Below are 18,948 nucleotides of genomic sequence, written 5' to 3'. Positions count from 1 at the left end.
ATATGGCTGGGTTCAAACTGGAATGGCATGGTGAGCAAAACAACAATGGATTTAGGCCCAGATCTCTGTACTGGGGTGAATGTATGACATTGGTCTGCATTCTATCCATCCATTGTTGTTTTTCAATTTGTCACCCCAATTGGGATGGGTATGCCCAGATGTGGGTCCCATGCTCTCCATGCCACTGGAGTCAAGCTATCCTGGTTGATGAGGGGTTAAACCCCGAAAACCGGTACTAGGATGCTTGTTTCCAGTCCAGGGAGGACCTGGCCTGGCAGTTCGGGCTGGATTTTCCCAATGGGTGCAGGGTCAAGACTGATTTGCATATGGCTGAGTTCAAACTGGAATGGCATGGTGAGCAAAAAAACAATGGCCCAGATCTCTGTACTGGGGTGAATGTATGACATTGTTCTGCATTCGGTCCATCAATTGTTGTTTTTGCATTATATACAGTAGACCACAATCAAATAATTTAGATCTTATTATAGAATAAGGAATGTGGAGCTGTAAATCAGGCCACCTAATAGCAAATGCAGGTGGGTTTCGACCCTGCTTGGACCCAATGAGGCCCAGTGGGTGAAGTGTCTAGATGTCCGACATTAGGAGTGCGTGATCACTGTGTGTACTCTGTGTGCTGTGTTCTGATTGGTTGTGTGTTCCTAGCTTCATGTGGCATCTAGATGTATGGTGTTTAGAGAACATGCGCACCCCTCCGGCGATATGTGCTTTATTGGGGCCAGTCCCTGGGACCATTGTGGTATTGTTGCCTATCTCTGGGACTAACCTGGGTTTTTCCTTTTGGTGCATTTGACGGGCTGGTAATGTGCATGAGGACTGTGCTTTAAGCAGGAAACCCCCAATTATATGTAACCACTTAAAAATAGAACTAGAATGAGAACCAGCAGCAATGACAAACACAGTCCTGTAAACCACCAGAGAAGCCAGGCAAATCCACCTTCATACCATTCCTGCTCCAGGGCACCTTCCTCCTTACGCATGTCCATTTGTAATCGATGCAGTGTTTTGATGGCAAGAGTGAGCGTCCAGTTATCCTTGTCATTGCCTGGGATGAAAGTGCAACAGGATGCTTTGATCTTGGCACACACCTCTCCTCCATTGCGGTCATCAAGTCCAATACATACTGATGTCGCATCACTAGGAGGTGGATGACTCTTAGTTCTTCCTTGATCGCATTAGGGTCGAGCTCAGTACTGTTCATCATTTTCAGCAGCTCCCATCTAGCTATATGTAACCAGTGGGCTTTTGCTTTTGTCTGCATGGTGTAAAAGGGTAGAGACCCTCCTGCATTTACCTGTGTGTAAGTAATCAATCTGGATTCTTCTGGTATGTCCTTGTGCTGAGCCAAATCAAATATTCAACAGTTCTTTTTTTCTTGAGCCTGATGCAATCGAGTTGTTATCTTCAATCATGGTTGTTGAAACAACTCTGACAGGTCTTCTCCAGGGAGGACCAGGTTTGGGGTGTGTCTGGTGATGAGCGAGCAAAGGCCACACCATCCGGGGATGAGCTGAGCATATGCAAATTCCCTACACTGCCAGGACAGATTCATCATTGTGGAGATGCTCCTTTCCATGTCTTGTATGTGCAGTATTGCTCCACAGTTCTTATTCATGCCAAGTGGAATGGTTCCTTTACCTCTGAGACACAAGGAATACAGTGGAAGTTTCAATACAATTAGGGGTTACCCCTTCTCCTCTGACCACGTGTACCAAACTGTCTTGTGTCCCATATTTCCTGACAGGGGTTATCTATGCTGGTATTTAACTCTCCCCTATGTGGCTCATTTCCCTTCATATCATGGAGGTAGATGGCCCTACACTGGAACTCCATGTCAGGTGTCCATTTGTTATTGAAGAAGACTACATCAGACACACCAAGGGCCAACCGAGGACCACAGACAGAAGCATGAGAGGACATGTTTGGTGTGGTGGCTTTGCTACCACCAAGAATCTCTTTTCTGGAATGTCTCATGGCCAAACTGTGTCCTCCCCTATGGTGCCCCACCTGCGCATCTTATCTAGCTCTGCTTGAATCTCACTAGGATTGATAAAAATGTACAGTGTTGTAGTATTGGTCTCGTATGGAGTTACATTTTCTGCTACTCTTTGGGGTTCTACTCTGTTGGGTTATATCTTGGCGCTAATCCTACATAGGTACAGGTGAAGGAGACATTTTTACTTTATAAGGGCTTCCTCTTGAGATAAATAAAACCTGTCTGCGCCTACAGCATGTGGTGTCAGTGAACATAACATGATTTGGCTCATGTGTGGGTGCCCACAGCAGTCATGTGCTGATAGCATGTGTTGTGTAAGAGTGTGCTTTGTAGTGTGTTGCATACTAGCATTGGGTTCACTATAATTGTAAGTGGTGTGGGAGAGGTCCCCGTGCAAGTGCTGTTGAAACGTCGAGATAGACTCCATTTGACTAGGCAGATTTCTTCCTACGGGTGAATGTGACCACCCTCACACTAAACAGAGGGTATACAATGGTAAAATAATACCTAACTTTTGAAACATTGCAGGTCTTGGGATGATTTCCAGAGGAGACATCTTTCGTCATCTGGCAATATGGGGTTCAATTTACTTTTGTGAAAGTGTGAAAGAGTTAATTTGCAAATGTCCGTAAAAAAAAACACAGGGTGGTGCACTTGTGGCTTGACTGCAGAACTATTATATTGGAACATGGGTAGAGGGACTCCGCAGCCTCCGATAGATCTGCAGAAGAAATAGCCGACTTCTTACATTTAGCCTAGTCATGCCCTAGGGTACATCAATTCTGGGAATTGGTCTTTAGTGAGCTGGGGAAAAAACCAGACTTGGAGCTTCACCTAGACCCTGCCCTTGCCCAGCTGGGTTTTTCTAAAAAGATCCCCCGAGGGGGGGGGCGCAGACTGAAAGACATGGGGCTTCTTCTGGCAAAGTGCAGAGTAACGATCAACTGGCTTCGTGGCACCCCCTACAATGGCGCAGTGGTCCCTGGACATGCTTTTTTGCAGTACGCAGTCGGAAAACTTCAGCGATCTCCACCCCCTCAGGAGTCGCCCAAAAAATTTCTGGGGACTCTACACAACATACATATCTGCCAGAGCCTGACAACGATGTGCCGAGCCAAGTCCTTGCTGCTTCTCATGATTATTCCCACTTGTGACATTATTAGGCAGATCGCGACTGTTCAGTGGATGTAATAATTACCTCTATGTTACTGCTGTTGCGTTCTGGAGATGCTGAAAGTGTTAGCACCACAGTCCCTAGTATGGTATATCACCTTTGTATGCACTGGCAGGTTGATGTTTACTTGATCTGATTGTATTTTGCCGTATTGTAAACAAATTGTACACCATGTGCTCATTTCACATCGATCGAGATGTGGTATCTTGCTTCTTGTATGTTCTGATAAAGCTTCATAAATAAAATAAAATACATTTTTAAAAAAAACTATTATATTGGAGCTGTAGTTTGCAGAATAATTTGGAAAAACGTGCATCCTTATGTATAATCACAAATCAATCTTGGGTGATCCTGTACCATTCCTTTTTGGGGCTTGCTCTTTTTTCATTCACACAATTTTAGTGGGGCACCAGAAGGTGGCTCAAATTGGTGTATCAATTAAAAAAAAACCTGTGGTGAGTGGTTATTCATGGATCACCAAGGTCTTTAATCCTGGCTCATTGTCTCTCCCCCTTCGCCATGTTGGGGAAAGACGTTTTAGTATGTGGGTGATCTTGTCTACTTAGCTGCTCTATTATGGGCATCGTCAGTCTTCTAGTCTCCTACCTTCCCTAATGTTTGTGGAAGTAATTTATTGATGCAGGCAGTGTCTTTTGACCTATGTGTGCATGGGGTGATGTAGAAGAGGGGGTGTGTCACAATTGGGTATTTGTAAATGATCGCTCCATGCTCTGAGGTCACATGTTTGCGCGTCTAACTCCAGCATGCAGTGTTCAGTGTGACTCTCCCTAGTGGTACCAGTTGTCCTAGCCACACCCTTTTTCTAGAAACTTCTTTTGGGCTTCCTTTTTGCAGGTCTTTGGGCGCTTCTCTAGATTTAAATGTGATTTGCTGTCCCTACTGTTGTATACTGGAGGAGGCTGGAGAGCTGCTCCACGGACCCTGTGATTCTTTTGTGCCAAAGTCTGAGTTCGAGCCTAAGGGTCATTCCCATGCTGTGTGTGTTAGGCTTTGTGTGGTGGTTAATCACTAGGTTGAGTGGTGGGCTATTATTTCTGAATCTCTTGCATGGAGCTGTGATGGACATTCATGCACTCTCTCTTCCAGGCACCCCCTCTTTCGTTGGATCCAGAATATTTGGGCCTGCCACCTCCAGCTTTGCCAGGGGCTTCTGATGACCGGAAATACGCTACCCTTGTCGTTTGGAAGGACATGGCCCAGCGAGCAGGCTATGGATGTTTGGAAAATTTTGAGTAGAGGAGGAGGCAACATTTCAGATAGGGTTCGGTGCAAGGCCAGAACTTCATCAAAAGTCACCCAGTGTGGGTAATGGACTGAGAGAGATCATGGTTTTGACCCCCCCACCGAATCAGAACTATGCAGTGCTGTGCAATCTATCAGACTATGTACTGGGACTTCAGAGTGTTAAGGGAACAGAATTATACCAAGTGCACAGGAAATCTGGCTCTCGATAATGTAACATCAACTCATTTTGGAACCAAAAGAGTCCTCCATTAGCCTGGAGGCGTTGAAGGATGGGGTTCTTTTGACTTGGGGTTCATTCTAGTGACTTGGTGAGGGGACCTTGGGGCCTGATTTTATCGGCTGGTCAATGGAGCCACCCTACCCGCTCGTCAGACTGACCGCTCACGGGGTGTGGCCAGCCAACCCAGCCCCCAGGGATAGCAGCAGAGTAGTACCTTGGCTCCCCAGGCACCGGAATGGTGGACTCTATTGCAGATCGATAAAGCATAGAGCAGCCCTGAATGTTTCCCTAACGCAAGTAAAGGTTTTAGTTTTCTCCTATTGTTGTGTCACTAATGTTTATTGCTGAGATGAGTTCTGAAGTGCACATGAAATCGGGGTTTTGTGTTGGCAGTTTGGGCTTACTGTGTATTTGGGTTTTGCGTTGGCATAAGGGTATTGCCTCTCCAGACAGGCACTCCCTCTGTCATGGTTGTTGCCACTATCCTTGTTGGGCTGGGTTCTCTGTCTGCTGCTGCTGTTGCCATATCTGTTGGCCAACCACCTAGTCCTTGTTGCAGTGGTATTGTTGCTGACTGATTTCCCCGCGGCTGAATTCAAGGTGCATTCGGGTTGGTCTGGGCTTGAATTTGTGGATGGGGATCCTGCAGGGAATGATGCACCTTTAACAGGCATCAGTTGGCCATGTGGCCCTTTTCGGTGGCAATAGAAACATTCTATGAGTTCTGGCTGCTGCCTGACTCTCTGACCTCTGCCATTATGGTTTGCTGGAAACCCTCTTGGGTTCTGATGAAGGGATCCCTTCAAGACTAGTGCCATTTGCACACTCGCGACCATAGCGCCCCCCTCGAGGGCAGTCTTTTTCAGTTTGTGTTGGACCAGCTTAGTACGTCTCATTGGGCTTGCTCCTGCTTTTTCCTATCAGTTTCCTGTTTCTTTCTGTGGCAGTGTAATATGTGGGCCTGTATTTGTCCCCATTGTTCCCTCATTCTGTATAGAAAGTTGGGTACAGTCTCCCCAGGTTTCATGCCTTCTGCAATCAATCCTCCTACATCTAGGCAGTCAGGAAATATTTCCCTCAGGACCGTCCATATCTGGTGCCTGAAAGACTTGAATGGGCCCAATCATGCTCAGAGTTGTTCAGCGTGACTGCTGGGATGCCGGCTCAATTGTCCACTGTGATGGTCAGCTCTCCAATGAGGCAGCTTAGCAGACTCTGGACATCCCCTATTGCTAGGTTTATTCCCATGGTGTTTTTATCAAAATACAAGATCCATTTTCTTGCCCCATCCATCAATGGGGCAGTTTAGTCCTGAGCCCTTCTTTAACCATCTTGGCACATAGATGATCTCTGATGTGCCATTCTGCAATAACATGCATATTCTGGCGTGGAGAAGCTCAGCTAGTTCCTCCCCAATGTAATTCTCCCATCTTCACAGGCAATCCTGCATATAGGGGAAGTTCCACTTGGGCTCTCCCCTTCCGTGCTGGATGCAGTCTTCTGCAATGGCCATGTCCTTTCCTTTCAGTCCAGCAGGCTAGCAGGGTTGGCTCTCTCCCTAGTAGCTCCGCGGGGCCTTGCCTCGCCACTGACTCTTGTTACTCCTCCCTTGCCTGGGGTTCAAGACCACTGTTTTCTCTCCTTGCTGTGCCCGCCCCAGCCAGCTAGCCCGGTCCTGCCTAGTCTGTACCCCTTACTGCGTCCTGCGCAATCATCTGCCCTCATTGCAGGTAACTGTGCCACTTGTTGTTTTCGCTGCTGTCTCTCATTTTTGTTTATTTACTGTTTTGGTTTAGCGCTTATGGCTTACTGTTGACTCTGTTTTGCCTGGCTCTCCTCCCTGCCGCTGCTGCCCTCGCGGCCTCTTCCCCTGCACACACCCGAACCCACCTCCCAGCTTATCGTCCCTCCCCCTTCCCTACTTATTGGCAGCTGCTGCGCGGTCACGCCGGCTGTGTTCTGCAGGCGTGCCAAAGGCAAGCCCATCTGTGCCCGTCTGTGACCCGAACGCAACCAGCGGACCCTGGATCCCTGACCATCCACCGCTACGATGCAACCACCCTCCTCGAACTCAACCCTGGAATAAACAACAACTGGCAGCTGTCCACGACTACCACTACCCAGAGTCAGTTCTCCTGCCACCACTGCCACCAGACCTTCACCACCGCTCCAGCCAACACCACTAACGCCCTAAGGTGCATCCTCCTCAACCTGCGCCCCATGCACCGACACACTGTGGAAATCTGGAACCTCCTGGGCTCGCTCTCACCCGAGAGCCCCTGACATTACCATCATCATCCCAGATGGATACAATATCCAGAGGAAGGACCGGCTCAACCACCCGGGAGGAGGCATCGCCATCGCGCACAAAAACTCACTCCACGTCACCACCTCCAGCGAATCCTTCCCCATTGCCGAACACCTGCACTTCCCAGACCAGACCAGCCTGACCTCCACACTCCGTGGCACCCTCACCTACAGAGCCCCCAGCCCTCAAGCACTCTTCACCGACACCATCACCGACCTTATCGCACCCCACGCCATAGCTGCCACAGACTACCCCAGCATCCCCAACTCTGCCACCCTCCGCGACAACCTTGCTAACATCGGACTGAAACAATTTGTCACCACACCAGCCCACAAGGCAGGACACACTCTCGACTCCATCTTCGCGGGAGGTAACAGCTTGCATTTCAGCCACAATCCAGAGCCCACCTGGACGACCACCACTGTGTACACTTCCTCGTCAACAAACCCAAGCCACCGGAATCTACTCCATGCCCCCTGCATAGGAATTGGAGCAGAGTCACAGAGGAACAACTCAAATCCGCGCTCAACGAAAACACCCTCCCTGCTGCAACCGACACCAACCTCACGGACACGGAACTCCGCACCTGGATCACCATCTGTGCAGACAAGCTTGACCTGCTGAGCAACACCGACTAGCAATGCCCCAGGAAAGCCGTCTGGTTCACCACCGACCTCCAAGAAACCAGACGCCTGGAGAAGAACTGGACTAACAACAAGATACCCGGAAACTACACCACCTACAAAGACGCTATGATGGAATACCATCAATGCATCAGAACCACAAAAAGAACCTTCATACACAACAGAATCCTCGCCAACTCCAGCAACTCCAAAGAACCTTTCAGGGTCATCCAAGAATTCACCTAGCCCGCAGCGAAGCCACGGACATCACCCCCTCCCAGGGTCTCTGCAACAAACTGAGATCCTACTTCCACCTAAAGATAAAGAACCTCTACGACAACTTCAACAATCACATGCCTGATCCCGCAGTCAACCCTCCCTGCGGCAATGCCAGGCAGGCCACCATCTCCACCTGGACACCGAACATGACCGAGGAGACCACCATGACCATGAAAGGTATCCACTCCGGGGCCCCCACTGACCCCTGCCCACCCCACATATACCATAGAGCCGCCACCACAATCACACCCTTGGTACAACGCACCATTAACACCACGTTCGAGACTGGCTCCTTCCCCAGCGACTAGAAACGCGCAGAAGTCAGGCTCCTGCTCAGCAGACCCGACGGACCTCAAGAACTACCGGCCCATCTCGCTCCTCCCTTTTGCAGCAAAATTTGCCGACAAGAAAGTCAACGCAGAACTGAGAAGGTTAATCGAAGACAACCCCATCCTCGACCCCTCTCAATCCGGATTCCGAAGCAACCACAGCACCGAGACTGCCCTTTTCTCAGTCACTGACGACATCCGCACCCTCCTCGACCAAGGCCGCACCGCAGCCCGATTCTACTTGACCTGTCAGCAGCTTTCGACACAGTCTCCCACCGCACACTCGCAGCCAAACTACACAATGCCGGCTTACAAGACACCGCCCTAAACTGGATCAGATCATTCCTCACCGGCAGGAACCAAAGGATCAGACTGCCGCCCTTCCTCTCCGAACCCAAGGAAATCAACTGAGGAGTCCCACAGGGATCATCACTCAGCTCAACCATCTTCAACATCTACATGGCTCCCCTCACCGCCATCGTCTGACAACACGGTCTCAGTATAGTCTCCTACTCCGACGACATCCAGCTCATCCTCTCCCTCACCAAGGACCCCACCACAACCAGACTCAATTTCCAGGAAGGAATGCTGGACGTCTTCGCCTGGATGAGCAACAGTAACCTGAAACTCAACTCAGATAAAACATTAGTACTCGTCCTCGGAACCACCCCATCGGCGTGGGACAACAGCTGGTGGCCCAGACCCCTGGGCAGCCCCCTGAACTCCAACGACCATGCCAAAAACCTCAGCAGCATACTCAACTCCTCCCTCTCCATAAACCGACAGGTCAACGCCATCACCGCCAGCTGCTTCAACAACCTCCGCATCCACTATAAGACCTTGAAATGGATTCCCCCAGAGACAAGGAAGACAGTCACCCACTCACTCATCACCAGCATGCTGGAATATTGGAACTGCCCTATATGCCAGCATCAACAAATCTCTACTCTGCAAGCTCCTGACAATACAGAACACTGCCGCCAGACTCGTCCTCGTGGTCCCTTGACACAAACACATCAGCCAACACCTACGCAAACTCCACTGGCTCCCCTTCGAGAAAAAAATCACCTTCAAGATACTTACCTAAGCCTACAAATGCCTACACAACACCGGACCCCAATACCTTAATGACAGAATCACCACCCATGTTCCCAAACGAAGCCTCTGTTCCACCAACCTCCTCCTCGCTGAAACCCCGCGCATCTGCAGGATCAGAGCAAGGGGAATATCCTTCTCTTACATGGCGGCCAATACCTGAATGAGCTCCCCACCACCATCAGACATGCCCCCTCCCTGAACGCCTTCCGGAAGACTCTGAAGATCTGGGTATTTAACTGAAGCGGAGCTGCCAACCCCCAGCACCTTGAGGCCCTCACGGGTGAGTAGTACGCTTAAAAAAAAACTGATTGATAATGGTCATGCAAAGACCTTGCCCCCTTTTACAGTCACTCTCTGGGGGTCAGTTTGTCTGACCAGTGCATTTGGGGGGAGCAGCGGACGTTTTCGGCGCTGCTCTCCTTGTGTGTAGTTCAAGGGGCCAAGTTACTTCTCCAACATCTGAATTGGATTTAAACCAGGCTACCTTGATCTCCTATTTCCTGGTCAACCCCTTTCCTATGCTGATGATGTGGTAAGATTCAGATTCACAGTAGGTGCCTCCATTCTGGTTCTTCTCAGACTCCTCCCCACGTGGAGCCCTGGTCCTGGCCATGCTCTCCCCCAGGGGAGGGTGTGCTGCTCTGTTCTCTTTTGGTGCTGCCACGGCGAGAGCTTTCTCTCTTTCCGTCCTTATCTCCTGCTTCTCCTCTAACTCCCGCCTGGGATGCATACTTCGTTCTGTGCTCTGCGTAGTTCTCCTTTGTAGGAATTTACCCTCAGACTTATGTGCTGTCATCTCTTTCACTTTCTGTGCATATCTTGGGAGAGTATACCCTGTGTCCCCCTCCTCGATGTCGTACCAGGGAAGACTAGGACTTTTTTCGTCACCCCAACTAGTGGTGCCACTATCCAGAACCACTATGAACCTCCCAGTCACCTGAGATCATTCAACTGGTTGGGTTGGAGCGCAGGCTTCCTGCACCACTGGGGCTTGATGGGTTGAATACAATGGATGGGGAGATCGAACTTCGGGGATGAGCTTCAAGCTTGCCTGGTGCTTAATTTCACTGTCATAATCATGTGTGCACTTCACCTTCACTGAGTTGTCTGCACTTTCTGACGTTACACAACTAATGTATGTTTTTTCACCAACGTGATGGTTGAAAAATATATATAAAGAATTTCAATTATATGATGAAGGACTGTATACTATTGTAATTACTACAATTGAATAGATTGTTTCAACCAGGGGACCTCCAAATAAGTTAGTGTAGGTACGTACCATTATAGAAAAAGAGTCCCACAGGACTGTTGTGATTGTCATTATAGTTATACTCTGGTCCCCTCAGGCTTATAGGGTTGGTCTTTGTGATTTACATTATGTCATTATTCAATGCGCTGTTTTGTTGTTTTGTAAAGACCATAGAGTATGACTCATCCGTGCAAGGGCGTTGGTGTAGATGGGTGTCGCCCAACTAGCTTGGTAGGAAAGAAAAGAAAAGGAAACAAAACACTAAGCAGCTGCAAAGAAATGCCTACCTGCTGTTCGGAGTTCTAGTGGACCAAGTCTGTGGTTTTTTTTTGGAGGAGGGATGGGTTTGAAGGTGACCTGCTGTGCATATGCAGCCGTGCAAGGTCATCCTCACCTGAATCAGCAAGCCACCTTTGGATGTCACAGTGAAGAGTGCCTTAAATTTCAACTGTGTGATGGAGTTGCATTTTGGGAGTCTATGTAATGGCTCAGGACAGAGATACCGCAACTCCATTCCTTTAAATGGCCAGGTGGCTGGGCCGGCCATCAGGGGGGCCATGTTGGGGTGAATGGCAATGATTTGTTGTTCATCAGGGAAGAGGGAGGACAGAAGAAGGAGTCCAGCTGCTCTTTACCATGTTAAGTAAACTGAGGACTAGTGCAAGGCATGTGAGTCTAAAACACTGCAGCGTACGGTTTAATAGTTTGCTGTTTTGTGCAGATGGCCGCATTAAATTCACTATAAACCTTTAAACTGCTGTCATTGATTTAACTGTCATGAAAAGGAGTGCTTCTTGGCTACATTTTTAGAATCTGGTAAAAATATGCAAGCCATCAACATACAGCATGAACATGTCACGCATTTGCGCATCTACATTACAGTGACTCTCCATTGTGCGGTTGGTGGTTTCAGTTCCCATGTACCTTTCCAGGTTTTATTTCTCTCTTTCCATCTATGGACTATTTCTAGCATCATCAACAGGCAGCGTGTGTGGGGAGTCTAACGAGATCAAGCTTCATACGTATGTGCCTGTGTCATACTGGAAAGTATTCCAGATTCATGTGTGACTCGTTTGTTCCCTCCAGTTTTTTTCCTTAGAACTCTGGTACTTGTAGTCCAGGTTTTATACTGGGTTAAAAAAGAATGCATGTGCCAGAATTCTGGGACTAGCTTATCTAGTACCACATGGAACTGGGAAACGTGGCAGCAATGCTGTGTATCTCCTCAAAGCCAGGTTTCCTTTCCAATCTGGTACATACATTAACTGCCACCTTCATTAGGAAAGGTAAGAGCAGCATGTATCACTTGATTTGGAGAGAGAGTACTGTGAAGAGCAACCACAACAAGAAGTTATACCAGGAACCAAAACACACTGGATGCAATGTCAGGGCTGCCCGGGGGGCCACGTAGTGGCCCCTCAACAGGGCGGCCGCCTTAGTGCCACAGGAAGGCACTGGAGTCGGCCTCCTAGGCTCCCTGGGTGTGGGACCAGGGGGACTTCCGGCTGACCACTTCTGGTAGTGGGAGGGGGGACAGGGGTACATATACTGTCCCCCGCCCACTGGGCAGTCTCTTGTCTCCTGCCTGTCTCGCCTCGACACGCGTATTCGTGGTGAGTGTTTCAGAGCCCCCCCTCTCCCCCTGCCTGTGCACTTCATCGTAGTGCGACATGGGTGGGCGGCCCAGCTTAGGCTGGTTGGCTGCCGGGGGTAGCGGGCTTCTGCCTGGGGGTCGGAGCGGTGGTCGGGGAGGGCGCTGCATGCGCGGGTGTCCCTCCTGGATGTGTGGTGAGGGGCGCAGCAAACCTGGTGGCGCCGACCTTGAGCGCCCCCTGCCTCGACCAGCGCGCACTGCCCTGCCAGCCTCACGGGCAATTTGGGGGTTTGGTCTGATCCATGTGGGGAGCGGTGGGCAGCGGGTCGAGGGCAGGGCCATGTGGGCTGTTTTCTAGCTAGTTACGCGGCTAGGGCCCCCAGTATTGACGAAGGTTCCTCAATTGAGGCGGGTTGGGAGCTGTGTGGTGGACGGCATGGGCGAATATAGTCCCGAGAAGGCCCTCAATGACCTGGATCCGCTTTGCCTGCCGGGCGGGTAGGAAAAACGCTGATGCGGATCACTGGCGCATAAGAAGGAATTTCGAGCCTGGGGGCAGTATTTCGGCCTACTCTCGGATACCAGGGTTCGAGCCTCGAGGTCGCGTCCTCATCCTTTTAGTTTCTGGGCAATTATCTTAATCCCCTGTGCCTGAATGTGAATGTAATACGGTGCTATGTAGCGCTCCATTAACTGCGAGTTGAGTCGCGCTAGAGTTTTCGCCCCCGCGCTCCATCCCTTGGAGTCGCGCTAGAGTTCACCCCCGCGCCCCAATCCATTCGGGTCGAGTTGAAGAATACAGACCCCAGCTAGGCCCGCAAATACAAGGGTTCGCCCTCCTGTAACGAAAGCTAGAAGGAAGTTGGCACGGAAACTGCAAATACAAAGACAGAGTTTATTAACCCTTAAGGGTGGTCCTACAACCCATACAACACTCTTCAGTATTGCATAGAGTAGCACAAAGAACTTGCATACACAGTCCCCTTTTATACACAACAGAGGGGCTCATAAGTGGGTGGATACAACATGAGGCAAAGAGTATTACCTTTTATGGACATTTTCGATACAGAATCAATATGTGGGCGGAGTTAACACAATCCTAAGCCCGCGAAAACATGGTCAAGCAAGGACTAACTGATAACAGATGTGGTCAAGTGTGGGCATGCGCCAGACGGACAAAGGAGCTATTTATAGACTGTTACTAGGCAGATTATGAGAGCAACTGACACGAAGATAGGACTATTCTCGTGCTGAGCACGTGGAGACACGACAATACAAAATGGAATCCAGACATTAGTCAACATAAGGAGAGAAACTTGGTCCAAGTAAGGGGAATTCATGTCTTTAGTGAATGCTTAATCATATCGCTGTTTTAATTTTCAACAGACGACCCTTTCAGCATTCACTGAAGACATCCTGCTTATTAGGAGAATCATCATATATGTCAATTTTCATCATCTCTTCTACCTCTTTAGTTAAATGTTTCTGATAGGTGACATTGGCAATAGCTTTCTTATCAGGAATACAAAATGACACACATAAAGAACAGAGTAAAGGACCACACTGGACACAAATGCAGCAGGCAAACAGAATTGCCACAATAATGCAGAGACCAGTTAAAACCTTCCATCCCCATGTAGTGATCAATGCCCAAAACCATCCAGAAAAGGTCCAAGTGCCATTTTCTGTATGGATTTCGGCTGCGATTTTATGCAATTTATTAATAGCATTATAAACTGATGGCGTATGGTCAGGAATAAACACACAACAACTACTTCCGATAATTTTACATGCTCCACCTCGGTCGGCTAACATAACATCTAATACCATACGATTCTGTAATGCAACAATTCTAGTAATTTGTAATTCTTCCGTAAGATTCCCAAGAGCAGCAGCGGTTTGATTTGTCACAGCCTCTACGACTCTTGTTAATCTTCGAACCTTCCTACTATTTAGGGCAGCTCCAACAAAGAAAAACAATCCTAAGTTAAAATCAATATACTGCTGCAAACTAGTATCAGTTTGATCAACATCATCAATAGATAGAGTACGTTTATACCTATTTACAGTCACATTATTCAACAACTTCAAATCTTTATGATAAGATGCAGGTGCCAAAAATACAGGAGGTAATAGGAATGCTACATAGCATACTCCGGACCAGCCGGCTGGCAAACGATAATAACCCTTATTCCCACACACAAAGTATGTGTTGTGGGAGGCTAAGAAAGTACTATTATTGAGACCGTCTATATTCAAAACAATAATACAGTCACTAACACCAACTGGAATATAACCCACACTCTGGACACATAGGTCCGCTTGAGCTTGTGCCACTTGAATCACAAATTGTTCATTCCTTGTAGTGTCTCTGGTGTTCGTGAAAATGTAGGGAATCGATTCATTATCTGGTCGATATTCTTCCCATTCCCATATTGTCCCATTCGCTTGTGGATAGCCATCTTTATCCTGATGACATTCCTTATTAAGTCTGAAGAGTAATCGTCCCACTGTAGGTTTCCGTATGGAAAAAAGCAAAGTGTACCATGCTCTACATGAGCCATTGTGAGAGAAAGGAAGAGGTATGAATGGCGTTCCTCCTTTCTTCTGATGAGCTGGCATCATACCACATATCCAACAATTCATAGCATTCGTAGCAACATGGGTATGATGCAACATCTGGATGAAGGTGTTATTCAAATAAGACTGACGATGCTTCAATTCTTGATACGGGAGGGTATAAAAGTAGTGCTCCTCAGGCACTGGAGTTGTCAAGACAAGCAACTCACGGGCAGGAGTCACATCTTCAACAAACCATGTGGTTATACCAACAATAGCCACAATGATAATAAAGCTTGTCGCACAAAAAATCTTCTTCTTCTCCATCATATAGTAAGAAATCACTATCTTCCTGAAACTAAAAGGTTGTCAGAACTCTTCCCCTTAGGCAGCCGTTGATTTCTTCACCAGCGGGCCAAGACGGGTGTCACTACACTAATGCAGGGCTGATCCCCCCCCCTTGCCACATTGGCTCTCTGTTTCACTAACCTAAGGGCCGTTCTGACAACTTTGGATACAGCCATCACTTCCTTGGTCTAAGGTGATATCTTCTTCCTCCAGGAATCGCTTGGTCCGGGAAGAGCTCCTCAGTGTCGTTCGGCTCCACAGCACGGCCTTTCTCCGCAGTCAGGATTTCTCGATGGTCGGTCAACACAGCAGGCTCCACCAATCCAGCCGGCACTTTACGACAGTGCAAGGAGTGGATCCAGTTCTTCCGGTTGGAAACCCGCACAGCTGTCCTCGTTGCGAGCAAGACTTGCTCAGGACCAACCCATCTCGGCTCCAGACTGTTCGTCCTTTCGAACACCTTGATCATGACATGATCCCCAGGCCGGGGGTTATGTCCTTCACCTGTGGACCGATCAGGGAGCGCTTCTCGAACCTGTTGGTGAATAGAAACCAAATTATCCGTTAACTGTGCCAGATAATCATTCATCATTACACAAGGTACATCATACTCTAACCTCGGTTTTGGTGGACCCCAAATATTCATTGGGCGTCCAAATACAATCTCGTAGGGTGTGAGACCGGTCCGAGAATGCGGTATCGATCTAATTGACAATAATGCCAGCGGTAAAGCGTCTGGCCAAGTCAAAGAAGTCGAAGCTTGAATCTTAGCAATCTTAAGCTTCAAAGTACCGTTATACTTCTCAACCAATCCCGCAGACTGAGTGTGGAATACTGCATGAAACTTCTGGGTAATGCCTAGGCCTTTCAGGACATACTTGATAACGTCCGCTATAAAATGAGGTCCGTTATCACTCCACAACAATCTGCAAACACCATATCGAGGGAAGAACTCCTTCAATAGCATCTTGGCTGTAGTCATTGCAGTATTGTCTTTTGTAGGGTATGCCTCAACCCATTTACTGAAGGCACAAACCACTACTAAAACATACTTCAGATTGTTACAGCGCTCAAGCTGAATGTAATCCATCTGCAAAACCTCAAAGGGTGCAGTAGGTGTCGCAAATCCTCCTGCTGGAGTTCGGGTACCCTTTCCCGGGTTATACCTCAGGCAAATCAGGCAGGTCTGCACTACCCTCTTTGCCGTACTAGCGATCTCCGGATGCTCCCAAACTCGTGTGAGTAATTTAACAATTGCGGAAGCTCCGACGTGCGCTAGTCCATGTGCCATCTGAACCATAGGTTGTACGAAGGCAGTGGGTAACTTCCACTTATCCATCTGCTTACTTCTCCAACACCCTTCATCATCTAATTCTCCATCGTTGGACCATTGCTCCCGTTCCTTATCGGAAGCGGTCCTCTGTATTTCCAGCACTTCTCTCCTTGCATCGTGCCATCTTTCTGCCTGTGACTTCACAACATACATTGCAGTAGCACCAGGCTGCACCGCAGTCTCTCGTGCCACCCGGTCTGCTAAAGCATTCCCTTCTCCAACTTTATCAACCACTTTCTTATGGGCACTACATTTAACTATAGCAATCTTCTTTGGATATGTTAATGCAGTCAAAAGGTTGCGAACTAACTCCCCATATATTATCTGTGCTCCATGTGACGTTAGAAAGCCTCTCTCCTTCCAGAGTAGGCCGAAATCGTGCGCTACTCCGAAGGCATAGCGGCTATCTGTATAAACATTCACACACAATCCTGCACTGAGCTCACATGCTCGTGTTAATGCTATCAGTTCCGCTGCTTGAGCTGATTTCTGCGGTATGCGTGCAGTCTCCACTATTGTTTGTAATGTGGTAATTGCATACGCTGCTGAAGTCATACCATCTGGTAGCCTCAGGCATGATCCGTCCACCCACAGTTCTCCATCTACATCTGTAAAGGGCGTATCCTGGAGATCAATACGACCCTTTGTCTGTTCCTCAGTCACAAGAATACAATCATGTGCTTTTCGTGCTTCAGACTGAGTTTCCGGGAACGGCAACAATGTGGCTGGATTTAACATTGCACACCTCTTTAACGTAATATGAGGAGCCAAAAGCGTCAACTCATATCCCGTCAAACGGGCACTGGTCAAATGTTGCGTCTTTGTCTGATTAAGCAGGGCATCAACAGCATGGGGGACTAATACCAACAGCTTATGAGATAACACAATTCCCTCGCTTTGGCGTATTGACACAGCTGTCGCCGCAACCGAGCGAAAACAACCAGGCCACGCTCGGGCAACAGGATCAATTACAGCCGAAAAATATGCACAAGGGCACTGCTTGTCGCCGTGCATCTGCACTAAAACTGATAATGCACATCCATCTTTCTCATGCACGTACAGTGAAAAGGGCTTCGTATAATTAGGGGTACCTAACACCGGTGCTGAACAAAGGGCTTGTCGTAATTGCTGAAAGGCAATTTCACACTCATTTGACCAGGGAAGAGGGATCAGTGTGTCTTTTGTCAAAAGTGCTAACAATGGCTTAGCTATGTGTGAAAACCCCAATATCCATTGCCTACAGAAAGAAGCAAGACCCAAAAATGCACGCACATCCTTCTGTGTGGAAGGTACTGGCGTGTCCAAAATTGCTTGAATACGATCTGTTGTAAGTGCAGGCCCCTCCTTAGACAAAAGGTGACCCAAAAGAGTCACCTTTGGTCTACAAAATTGCAATTTCTTCCTCGACACTTTGTGATTGTGAGATGCCAAAAAGGAAAGCAAGGATAACGTACACTGCTCACACAACTCAGGAGTGTCGGCCGCCAACAAGATGTCATCGACATATTGTATAAGGGCGACACCCTCAGGCAGAACAAAGGAATCCAATTGCCTTTTCAATGCTTGACTATAAATACTAGGGCTCTCTGTATAACCCTGAGGGATTCTACAAAATCTATAAGACCTATTATCCAAAGTGAAACCGAAAAGATATCGGCTATCAGGGTGGATAGGAATGGAAAAGAAAGCATTTTTCAAATCAATAACTGAAAACGTGGTCGCCGTTGGCGGGACCAGAGTAAGTAACGTCGTGATATCAGAAACCACTGGATACTGGGGTATCACAATCTTGTTCACTTCCCTTAAGTCAATAATAAAACGATAAACCTTGGCATCGGTATCTTTCTTCAAAATGGGTAAAATGGGACTGTTGCAGACATTATAGGGAACTTCCTCCACTACTCCCACCTTAATCAAATCCTGCACAATCAGTACGAGTGCCTCCTCCCCCTCCTGGGAAATACGATACTGAGGGAGGCGCGGTAACACCGCACCCTCCTGGACACTAATGTGGACAGGCGGAATCACCATCTGTCCCACATCGGTATCCGAAGTGGCCCACAAAGAATGAGGGAGGGAAGCTAATGCAGTATCCTCCGCAACCACACACATCCGTTCTGTCATGGGGTGATTATCATTTAAGATCACACGTACTCCAGTAGGGGAGCAGCGGATCGTTGCTCTGAAGTACTTGAGCATATCAAGACCCATAATGTTGTCAGGCGTGTTCGGGGCAAGCAGAAACGGACAGGACGCGGAAAGGTTGTCAACATGGAATGCCAGGGGTCGGGAAAGAGGGCTTCGAGAGAGTGTACCATCAAACCCTACCGATGTAACCATTAAGCCAGATGGGGGAGCCCTCGGAACCAATTATTTGGACAGTGCACTGCGAGTAGCTCCTGTATCAACTAGGAACCGATCAGTAGAACCCAAAACATTTGCTGAAACATAAGGACCCTTCTGATCAACCGGCACTTCGACTGATTCAAACCCCCATCCAACGCAATCCTACGCACGCTGTGAGTCATGATACCCAGAACGGTCGTTCCCA

This window comes from Triturus cristatus, chromosome 8, assembly GCF_964204655.1.
Source record: "Triturus cristatus chromosome 8, aTriCri1.1, whole genome shotgun sequence".
In the NCBI taxonomy this organism is placed as follows: Eukaryota; Metazoa; Chordata; class Amphibia; order Caudata; family Salamandridae; genus Triturus; species Triturus cristatus.
The sequence above is the reverse complement of the archived record's forward strand: the minus strand, read 5'-3'. Positions refer to the sequence as shown.